The sequence below is a fragment of the Cibotium barometz genome, chromosome 32 (genome assembly GCF_041138505.1).
Source record: "Cibotium barometz isolate CiBa-2024 chromosome 32, ASM4113850v1, whole genome shotgun sequence".
Classification (NCBI taxonomy): Eukaryota; Viridiplantae; Streptophyta; class Polypodiopsida; order Cyatheales; family Cibotiaceae; genus Cibotium; species Cibotium barometz.
Window position 1 is genome coordinate 30,730,183 of NC_141077.1, and position 12,379 is coordinate 30,742,561.

A 12,379-nucleotide genomic window follows, 5' to 3' on the forward strand; every position below is an offset into this window, starting at 1 on the left:
AAATCTACGATGCCGTTGGCCATGTAGAATATCAAGTCAAGGTGAGCGCCTTCGGCCTCACCCTTGATCACAAAGCAGGCCAATGGTTAAGGTCCTTGAAGAGCGAGGATAAGGCTACCTTTGAAGCTTTGAAAGAGGCTTTCAAGGTTGGATATTCTCTTCAATGTACCAGATGGAGCCTAGTTGAGTAGCTGCATAACGTAAGGTAGAAGGAAGGAGAAACCACCAGAGACTATCTCAATAGAGTTAGATATCTCCACTTGCATTGCAGTGCTAGAGACAAGTTCTCTGACGAAAGGTTAATAGGGAGATTTCTTGAGGGTCTTGATGACGTGCCCTTACATAACGCGTTGTATGCCTTCGGCCATACCTCCTTTGAGCAATGTTGAGACTGCAAAACCGACAAGAGGCCATGGCACATGCTGTTGTGCAGAGGCATTAACCTCACAAGACCAGGGCCCAGGGCCAAGCAAGAGCCCCTGAAGAACAAGAACGAGCGCTCGGGCGCTCAAGAAAGAAAGCCTCAAAGATCAACAAGGGTGAGATCTTGGTGGTTATCAAAAGTGGTTTAGAAGACGGCACTACAACTCATGCATCTACTTCTTCATCTGAAGAGCAATATTTGCTACCTGCCGCCCGAGCCAGAGAACCTATTAACACGCATCAACTACCCAAAAAGCTCACTGAGTATCCTAACCCCATTGAGGAATAGGACAGACTTTTGGAAACCCAAGAGTTGGTCAGGGAGTGCCAAGCGCAAATAGAAGATGACCCTCCTACCGCCTACCTTAAGTCGTGCCCATCGGTCTCAAACTTGAGACTCACTGAAGAAGCTCAGGTATATCCTGGAGAGCTTCCAGACCAACCACCCCTACAAAGGTTAACAGAAGTAGCAAATTCCACTTTGGCAGCTACCCCTAGCAAGGAAATAGGGTGGTCGAATATCTTAGAAACTTGGAGGATGACCATCTTAGGGGAGCAAGCATAGAAATCCCTTCTACATCCCTTACACTCAAAAAAGCTTAAGACTGAGCCAAACCAACCTTCCTCGTGAAACAGCCCCCGTTCCAAGAGACATTGCAAGTCTCTCTTGCTTCCTCTCTTGTCAGGTCCAAATCCCTATCAGCACTTTACTCCAAAGTAGCCCAAGACTATGGAATGATCTGAAAGATTGGATGGAAGGATGCCTCAAGGTAGGCATGCACGAAACTATAAAGCCTGACAGCTCTAATGAATCCGAGGAAGAAGAATTTCATATACCCCATAAGGTAACTAGGACCCCTATGGTTTGAGTAAATAAGCTCGGTAGTACTTCAAAGGTGATGAACTTAATGTAGCCTTGACAATAACCTTCAAAGATGGAGGAGCAGGTGTGAGCATTGTTACAAAACAATGCTAGGAAAAATGGGAAGCACCCACCTTGGATGACACCACCTTGTTGGTTAAACTTGCTAATAGAGCCACAGTTAGACCCATTGGTCTACTAAGGGATCTTAAGATTAAGATCCTCGGAACTACCTACGGCCACACCTTTGTGGTGATGAATTTTGGACGTCAGCCAATTTCTTACGATTGCATCTTTGGTAGACCATTCATGAGAGAGTAAAAAATGATTCATGATTGGGATACCGACCACATATACATTCGACAAAAAGATCTAACATTTAAGATCAATCTATGAACGTGGAAGGTACACCCCATGAGTAGCAGACCATTCGCAGAGGACTCTGTCACGACGACGCGATCCACTGCAGTCCCACCTATGCCAAACATGCCATAAGACACTTGAAGATGAAAGGGAGAGTGAGGGATGTGCACCGCTTCCAGAGCCTGAAGACTCTGAGAACTGGATGCATATACTTATTACCCTGGACATTTTGCCTAGACGCACTGGTACAAGGTTTTGCCTAGACGCACTGGTACAAGGTTTGCCATGGCAGACGGGCAAGAGATTACATCACTATACATGCTCAGTTCAGCAGACTTGCCAAATGTTGCCACCTAAGAACTTGAATAGGCTATTAAAGCAAAGCCATCAGGGGATACATGCTCCCATAGAACGCACATGCCAGAGGGATTCCCTGGGCCAGAATGATACGTTTTCCTAGACAATTCAAACAACCATTGGTTGAAGTATTTTGGGGCGGTGGAAGTGCATGACCACTTTAATGAAATGTGGCAAAAGGAGTCTGTTAATAGCTCTCTTTTGATCCACTCTACCATTCCACAGCCAGCAGAACCAACTGAACCCAAACCAGACTCAGAAAAGCTTTGCCGCTCAATGCGTAAGGCACATAACAAGAAGCTAGCACAAGCTAAAAAAGAAGCCAAAAGGCTAGTCGATGAAGAAAGTGCTAAAGCAGAAGATACCAAATAAGTGCCTAAACATTTCAAGACTTTCTAGATGGCCAACCGATTTGTCCAATGATTTGGCTCAAAGGCTAACAGTGGGCAACCACCAGGGACCTCTTATGATGGTCCAACTAAAGTCAACTAAAGTCAAGGAGAAAAATTTGGTAGGCCTAGGGGTAGACTCAGGGCCGGTGTTTATTGGTGAAGACCTCTCTATTGAGGAAGAGACCAAGCTTATCACTCTACTGAGGAAGAATTCCAATATTGCTTCACTTGGAAGTACATGAACATGAAAGGTGTACCTCTAGAAGAAGTGGTCCAGCATACCATTCCAATGGTTAATGGAGCCAGACCAATCAAACAACGGGCGTATCCAATGAATCCTAAATACGCCAAGATGGTCCACGAAGAGATCGAGAGACTTATTGATGGATTCATCTCTAAATCGAGCATACGGAGTGGATATCACCTATCGTGATAATGCCCAAGAAGAACGGAAAAGTTAGTGTGTGTGTAGACCTTAAAATTCAATGCTGCTACATCCGACAGCCAAATACACGCAAGCTCGATACATAATAGCTGCTATGGATTATTGCACCAAGTGGGTAAAAGCTCATGCAACCCGCAAGGCTGATGCTAGATCAACTGCTAAATTCCTTTATGAATCAGTCATCACACGCTTCAGCTGCTCCATCGAGCTCATCAACGACAATGGGACACACTTCATTAATGAGGTAATCCAATTCCTCTTACAAGAGTTCCTTGTCACTCACAGCAGGAAGTCCTCCCCCTAAGTGAATGGTCAAGTGGAAAGCACGAACAAAATCATGTGTGCCATTCTGACCAAAACCATGGAGGCTAGCTGCAATGATTGGGAACAAAAGTTGTCGGCTGCACTTTGGGCTTATAGAACTTCTTACAAGGCAACGAGCAATGCTACCCCTTTCAGTTTAACCTATGGTACTAAAGCGATCATGCCCATGGAGTTCTTAGTCCGTAGCTTACGTGTCGTAGTGCAAGAAATGCTCACTGGAAATGTCGTAGGCTGAAGCCTATTCAAGCTTGAAACTGTTGATGAAACATGCCTTTTAGCAGTATATAGCATGATTGTCAAGAAGTTAAGGTGTAAACAATGGTTTGACGACCAGCTTAAGGATAAAAAAATGAATGAGGGTGACATGTCCTCTTATTCAGTACCAAGACACATAAAAATAAGCTCAAGCTCAGAGGCCTAAGACCATTTCTAGTCACCGGAGATAACACCACAAGGCGTAGTGCACATCACTAGATGGTGTGGAATTGGCTGGTTACTTCAATGGTAGCAAACTCAAATGCTACTACGGCCCTCTCATGGAGGCCACCTCTCAAGCTCAGAGGCCTAAGACCATTCCTAGTAAACACCACAAGGCGTAGTGCACATCGAAACACTGGATGGTGTGGAAATGGCTGGTTACTTCAATGGTAGCAAACTCAAATGCTACTACGGCCCTCTCATGGAGGCCACCTTAAAAGCCATCCACGATTTTAAAAAAAACGAAATAAAGACCATGAGGATATGAAATGAGCTACACATAGAGAATGTAAAGCAAGGCAAGCTAAAATTCTGCAAAGACATATCATGGTTAATATGGCCCAAGTGGTCGACCTTGAAGAAGAAGACTGGGAGGTGAAGCTTGCTCGGTTGTGGTTAGGAATGACCACCCCGACAAGCTTTGTCCAAAAATTAGCTCTTGTTGATACAAGGGCTAGTTACAATTTGATGTCCTATGAAACTTGGCATCCCTTGGCGAACCCTCACTCAAAGAAACCCCTGCCATCGTTACAAATGTGGTATCACAACATGTTCATTGCATAGGCACAGTCACGCTTTTGTTCCACATAGGAAATAATACCTTGGAAGGGAAGTTCTACATGATGCCTGCAGGAACCATGCATGAAGAGATACTCCTTGGAAGGGGTTGGATGGGACATAACCGGTGCAACATCAGCTAGGATGCGCGGATGGTGACCCAATAGAGCTGGCTTTTAGCCAAGTTACTGTCTTCATGATGGACGAAGAGCCCGTACCCGCAACTTCACCATGTCAAGCACTTTCCATTTCACCACCCACCATCATTCCATCACCTCACCCCTATCAATCCATCCCCCCAAAAAAGAGGCCGATTCTCATTCCAACCACATCAATGCCTCTCACACCCTCCCACTGCCACGCTTGGCAGCAACCCACTCTCACATGGTCACTTCACTAGCTGCCCCACCAAAACCAACTAACCAAACTAACACAGCTAATACTACTAGCAAAACTCCACAGGGCTTACCATCTCGCCTTTGGGTGCCTAAAAAGCTTCTCGCAACACAAGGTTATTATGAAGGTGAATCTAAATTGTGGATTCCTTAAAGATCCAACCATCCCCTTAATCCATAGGCAACCAAAGTTCCTCGTCTCCCATGTCGGCAACACATTTGCCAACCACAAGCCTATAGGGTACATGATAAACACAAGCCCAAGCGCTTCCCATGGAGTTCCAACCCTCAATCAAACCCTCAAAAACTGTACCCAAAACCAGCTCCCTATCCCCAAACCTCTTCTACGAGCCCAACACTTCGACAAGGGAAATCATCATATTTGGATCCCTGAATCTCCCCAACCTCAACTTCCACCCCGTGTCACTCAGCAGTCCCCTATCCTTCAATGGCAACCCAAGGCGACATCCGTTGTAATGACTGCCTAGGAAAAAGGAAAGCAGAAGCTTCACAATGACACTACAACCTCTATGCTACCACTGACAGAGTTAATTACGGATATACCTTTAACGTCGTCGCAACAATAGAGTACTACAATGCTATCATCAGCTCTTTCAGTCTTAGGTACTTCCTTACCAACTGCCTCAGAATCCCTCAAGGAAGTGATACCCATTACCTCGCCATCGCCTAATTGGAATCGACTCCTTATTTTGGCGAATTGGGCATGTAGTCAGTACAAAACCCGTAATGGGGTGCCGGAAGCATAGCCTTTGGGTAAAAAACCTGCTTCAGGGTGCCCACACACACACAAAAAAAAAGAATAAATAACAATAATAAATGCCACAACCGTACCAAATTTGCCATGGACGTTCCTTTGCAAGTTCTGAAGTGCCACAGGCATTCCAAGTTTTCCCCCGCCGTTCCAACCTACCCAGTGGAATGCCCCGTCCGTTCCTTCCTATACTTAACTGCCACGCCCATTCCAAATCTGACTCAAAAGCCCCCGACCGTTCCTTTCCGATTTCATGAGCGAACGCTCGTTTCCTTCTCCAATTTGGAAGCCTGCGCTCGTTTGTTCTTGATTTTTCTGGTGCCACGACTGTTCGACTGGCCTTACCTACGGCCGTTCCATTCTGATTGCATGAGCGAACGCTCATTCTAATTTGTTCTTTGGAAGAGCGTGGCTGTTCGTTGGCCTTGCCACGCCCGTTCGCTTCCACTGTCCAACTGCCCATGGTCGTTCCTTGGACTTGCCCCATCCGTACCCTTGTGCCAAGCCTATAAATAGGGACCCCACCCCCTCATTTCCTCACTTTCATCTCTTCTCCTAGTCGAAATATTGCCAATTTTTCTCTTGAGCTTTCACACCCATCCACTATCCAGCACCATGTACGACACCTCTGACTCTTTCACACGGAGGTTCTCTGTCATACCACCATCAGGAGAAAGCGACCTACAAGTGGCTGCTTCGAGGAGTATGCCAAGCACCCAACCCAGCTTTCTCATTTGGGTGAGGCTCTCATGAGGTAGGTGAATGGCCATGCTATCCATTCCCTCATGATGAATAACAACCACAAAGTGGAGCACAAGCTCCTGTACTTCACCGGGTCATGTTACAGGGCCATTGCCTCAAATCCTGCTGTTTAGAAGCTAGAGTAGCTTGGCTTGGGCAGACTGCCAACTTTAGATCCATGGGGGCCTTACCTTTACAATGCCTTATACTTCACAAAAACATGTGACACCAATCAGCATGCTGGCGAGGTCTTGGATAACGAGGGCCAGAGACACTAGGTGTAGCGTAATAAGAGATGCTTTGGCACTCCCCCACATGGTCCATCCGTATGTCAGGCTTACCAATGCACCTAAGCTGACCAGAGGTTTATTTAGGGGTAGCTCCAACAAAATGGCGTTGAATGGGCCAACATGGCTCAAGAAGATCTTATCATGCCGCCCAGGGCATTGCAGTTTCTACTCACCACCAGGTGGACTGATCACTTCAGCAGAGCAGATGCAGCTTGACCACCTTGGCTCGAGTGCACCAAGGTCACATGGTCAATTGAGCAGATTATCTCTTTGGGGATCTGCACATAGTCTTCTCTAACCCCCGCTACAGTGTTGAACCAAGTACTTTAGTACGCTGCCAGGTGGGAGGAGTAACCCCGCAGGATCCAACTTAGTGGCCCGGACGTGGCAGTCACTTCTCTGCCCTCTCCATCAACTTCTCCAAACCCCCCACTAGAAAAGAGGCAACACTAAGAGCCAGCCGTCACACTGAATAGGCCCCTGAGCCACCCAGCCCAAGCCCAGCACAAGAAGAGTTGTCAGATGCTACAAAAGCAACTAGGAAGGTCTCGCTGAAGAGGAGGAAGAGTTCCAGAAGCAAGATTTTTTCAACAAGAATTTATTTCAGACACCATCTCCTGACCGCTTCGCTGACATGCCTTCATTCACAGAGGCAGGCCCTTCTTCCCCTAGTTCAGCATGGAATATTGTGAACACTCCCCGTTGGCGCTCGAGAAGTTTTCGTTTCCAGTCAGGCATATGCAGAAAGTGTTCATGCAACCCACGGAGACGTGCCTAACTTCGCGCTTGGATTCTCCCACATGGCCAGAAGAGCTCATAACTCAGATGATGGATTGCATCTACCATCAACAAGAGGTGGCGCAAGTTTCTCAGTGAGAGATGCTACTGGCCAAGGCCCAACTTTTCCATGCACAATCTTTTTCTTCCCCCATCCATTTTCCCACCCCACCCCCATCATCCACACCCCCATCACCTCCTTTTTTATCACTTCAGCTAGGAATGCACACTGTGTTCCATGATCTCCCCTCCACTTCTGCTAAACCCCCACCCATCCTCAATGCTAGCCTTGCCCCACGAGACCCTCAACATCGACAATCCCTCCACCCCCTGTCTCATCGACTCAACAACCCTCCACCCGGAACCTCAAAGAGGGTGCAATCTTGTTGTCGCCAGGAGGTCGACCCTCCGCTCAATCCTCTCAATTGGCGTGATCCCCTCAACCGCACAGAGTTTGAGCAGGCCATTTACAATTGCTAAGCTATTCCTTGGCTTAATGCAACAAGATCAAAGCCTTGTGGGCTTCAAATCATGTAAGAGGCTAATAAACATAGGTTTTCCCTTCCAAGGTATGAAATTAGAATGCCTTAATTAACAAGCTTCAAATAAAATAAAAAACAGTAACCTCAACACATCCAAAGCTCCAAAATCATATGCCTTTTGGAGTGTGACCTCCTAATTGACATCAAGTCAAGTGCTTACCTTGTCCAGTCATGTATCATTGGGTCTTGCCTTCTATTCTTAATGTGACTCCTCGATGTGGGTGCACTAGCTCATTTATTGTATTCACAGTAGAATGCTCCATGGCTATGGGAGGTGAAGGAAGAACTCTCTATGCCTAGATGGAGGAAAAAAGAGAATGATCTTTGCAATGGTTCGAGTCTCACAAAAGGCAAATGAAGAAGAAGCTAATGAGAGGGAGCAACCTATAAGCAAACATACTCGAGTAGGCAAACCATCTAGCATGTAAAAATCTAATAAAAAACATGAAAAAATGAGTAGAGAAGAGCATATCTCACAAGTATTTCTATTGCAAATAATGAATGTGTATTACTTATTGTCAAAATTGAATTATATACACGTAGCTAGTGCTCACACTAGACCAACTAAAATTAAAAAATGATCCAACCACTATTACTAGTCTTGATCAAGTATACATACACAAAAATCTAGACTTTTCCTATTTGAAATTAAGCTTAATGATACTTTATATGTTCCAGCACTGCCTTATAAAAGATAGGTGCCAGTTCAAGCGGGTGAGATGGCAAAGCATGTGTTTACAGTAGGACACGGGCAAGTGAAACTATGCTAACCTACAAAGTGGTCTAACAACAAGGCTCTTCTTTGACACCGAAGAAGGTAAACTACTTAAGCTTTCTATATCTATGGTCTAGAAAGCTAAGGGTCTTACAAACTGAGCTCTATGGACATAAAAGATTTCATTAAGGCAATAGGAAGAGCAAATCAAAGAGCTGGAAGCCAAGGTGAAGGATTCAAAAAATTAAGCAGCTACAATAACCTATCAGTGGCTAGCTTGTGAATGAGGAAAAGATGGAGTCAACAAAATGGGCTATAAAAACACACAAGAATGGGAAAGCTAAATTAGATGATTGTAGAGTGATTGCAGGAGTTGGGAACTAGTAAAAAGGAAAGATACCAGGCCATGATGAACTTTGGATAAGAATTGAAAGAAGAAGATGAAGATTAAGGTAGAAGAGGAAACAAAGAGAACTACATGGTTAGAAACTAGTGTGCAAAAGTGGAGAAGACGAAGATTGAGCTAGAAGAGGAAATAGAGAACTACATGGTTAGAAACCCAGTGTGCAAAAGTGGAGACATGGCTCAAGGAATCTAAAGAAAGCTCTATCTAGCAGCTCCACATGTATCGAGAGAGGAAGGAAGAAAACTCTCAAAGAGCCTAAGAAATGCAAGAGAGCATTCCTAGCAACAACAATTGGAAGTGGCAAAACAAGAGAGCCACATGTATAAAGTTGATAAAGAAGAAGAGAAGGTTAAGAAGCTAGAGCTAACACTGCAAAGGCAAATAGAGCAAATAGAGCAAATAGAGCAAAAGGAGACTAGCTCTTCACCTAAAAAATAAGGGTCATGGACTTTTATGGAAACATTAGCAAATCATGCTTCATATATAGAGCTAACACTTCAAAGGCAAATAGAGAAAAAGGGACTAGCTCTTCACCTAAAAAATAAGGGTCATGGACTTTTATGAAAACATTAGCAAATCATGCTTCATATATAGAGCCAACACTTCAAAGGCAAATAGAGAAAAAGGGACTAGCTCTTCACCTAAAAAATAAGGGTCATGGACTTTTATGGAAACATTAGCAAATCGTGCTTCATATATAGCTACATTAGTAATCTCTCCTAGAACCCTTGAACAAGCACATGTATTATGTATATCTACACTTTTGTTGTCTATTATTGAAAAGGGAATAGATTTCAAACAACCTATTAGCCCACAAGAGTTTAGAATGGATGTCTAAAATAGGAATAGATTTTAGACAACCTATCAGCCACAAGATTGTAGAATGGATGCCTAAAAAGCTATCTAGATTTTTAATGGGTATTTTCTATGGAGACATAGAACTCCAAAAGAACCAAATGATATCTTTGAATTTCCTATTAATCTTGTAGAAATAAACTTTAGAGCATGGGTTAAAATTTTCCACTTGTCTTATTAATTTCATGAAGATGATGAACGTATTTTCCTAAGTTTTCCATAGAGCTTCTTCCAAAATGTCTTGTGTCTGATAGAATACATTTTCCATCGCCTAGATTATGGATGTAAACATTGGGGATTTATGAGGCTAGGGTTGGCCTTATAGGCCACCTTCCTGTGTGAATATGGGGATGCCGGGGGGTCATACAAGAAGAGCTAGCCAATGCCTAGACAATTGTCACTTCTACATTAAAAATAAATGGAGTGAAGTATATTATCCTTTCGGTTCTAGAAGTTATACCTATCTTTTTGCACTCACCTTATGAGATACTCAAGCCAAGAGAGAGAAAGTTTGCACAAGTCAAATGATACTCGTGTTCATGAACCCACCAGTTCTAATTCAAACAATAGAATCCATCCCCTAATATTAAATCTAATCTGAAGGTCTTGGTTTGACTCTCTCTTTAGCTCAATGGTTCTTCCTTCCTCACCTCTCACACTAGCTACATTTTCCTATTTCAGACACTTTCCAGCTCTCAACACTTCTAAAAACCGTCTTGATTCATATAGTTCTTGCTGCGAACACCTTTTTTATTCAAGTAAACATGAAGTCCGAATCGGGATCTGCGTGAATCAGGAGGAGGATCTAAAAGATTTTAGGAGTTGTCTAAATCAAGAAGGAATCTGAATCAGGATCTATTGGGATAAGGAGGTATCTAGAGCTGCATTTAAGCAAAGACCATTGAGATGAAGAGAGGAAAGCCAAGACCTTTAGTATATGTGGTTGTTTCATGGGGTTTGGGGTGATGTTTCATGTCAACTTCCCCTCTGATCAAGCCTTTTTGTTGTGCTAGCTAGTTATAGCTAGTGCGGGAGTGAAAACTAACCTCGGGAGAGGAAGATGCAATCTTGCCAAAGTAGCCACGCTTGTAGAACATAGAGAAATTTAATAAAGAACCATGTATGCCATTAATACACTATTTCATGTATATAAAAAAGTAATGTGTAATCAAAAAATTGAAACAAGCACTGGAGTACTACCTTTCAGAGACAAATTTATCACCTTACAAAACTACCTTGCTAATGAGAGCACAAAGGATGCATCTCACAAGGCAATGGTAGCAAATCTCAATATTTTGGCAGTGATGAAAAGGAACCAATACCTATAAACTGCCAAAATAAAGAAGCTTTAAGAAACCATCAAGCAGCATCAGCAGGAACAGTTGAATGCCTAAGAGAAAGCTTATAAAGAGAAGTAAGCAGAGGTTGAGATCAGGCTGCAAGCCCTCCTCCAAGAAAGCTGTGGTAAATTTTATAATAAAATGAACAATATAACCAAAGATTTGAAAGACAAGACTAAGAGCTTGGCCTATGAGGAAACAAACTTTGTAGCTTACTAAGGTCACAAACAATGGCAACACAAAAGTCTAAGGTTATATCAATTGGAAGCTGAGAAGGAAGCAAGGGTAAATGCTCAAAATAGGTTACAAAATGTAAAACTTAATATCGACTTAATAGAACACAACCACAAGAAATAACTAGAAGCCATGCAGGAGGAAAAAGCTCATGCTAGTATATGCAAATATAGGCAAGGGGCTAAATAAAGAGCTATATGTTACAAAATGCATAGGCTAATATCAACTTAATAGTACATAGCCACAAGAAACAACTAGAGGTAATGGAGGAGAAAAAGCCCATGCTAGGAAATTATATGCAAATACATGCGAGTGGCTAAATAAAGAACTACAAATCATGAAGACTAGGGTACATGTGACAAATGGAGGAGAAAAATCCCATGCTAGGAAATTATATGCAAATACATGTGAGTGGCTAAATAAAGAACTGCAAATCATGAAGACTAGGGTAACTGATATGCTAGATGTGAAGGATTCCATTATCAAAACCCATTAGGATATCACTGCACATTTAAACAATTAGATCACATATGCCATATATTATTACCCCTTCCACACCTAATAGTATTAAATTTTAGATCGTGGTGTAGAGTAATGTTGCATTCCACTAGATTTCAAGAGGGTAAAGAGCTTTTAGAATTAATGAAACCATCAATAGAAACTTTTATAGTTCCCCTTCTGAAGATAAAAATAAGCCTAGGGTGGAATTTTAATAAGCTTTATAATGTTTTTTATGAATTTAATAGTCTCTAGTCTTTTAAACTAGTTTAATCTTTGGATTATTATGGAGAGCTATGATTTTTTTCTTCACTTATTTAGAATAAATCCATCTATGCTTTGGGTACCCACGTACACCATCTATGGTTGAGGCAAGTAACTAATTATTTTGACTTCAAGAATAGATTAAGTAATTCTTCTAGCTAATAGATTAAGTAATTATTCTAGCTAATTGATTTCAAGAATAGATTAAGTAATTCTTCTAGCTAATAGGGTGCCTACTATTGGTTGGAATGTTAGAATACAATTCAATCTTCTATATTGAATAATAAGATAGGAAAATTATTCAATAAATATTTAGATTGAAGCTTGGTAAAATATTACAGATCCAATA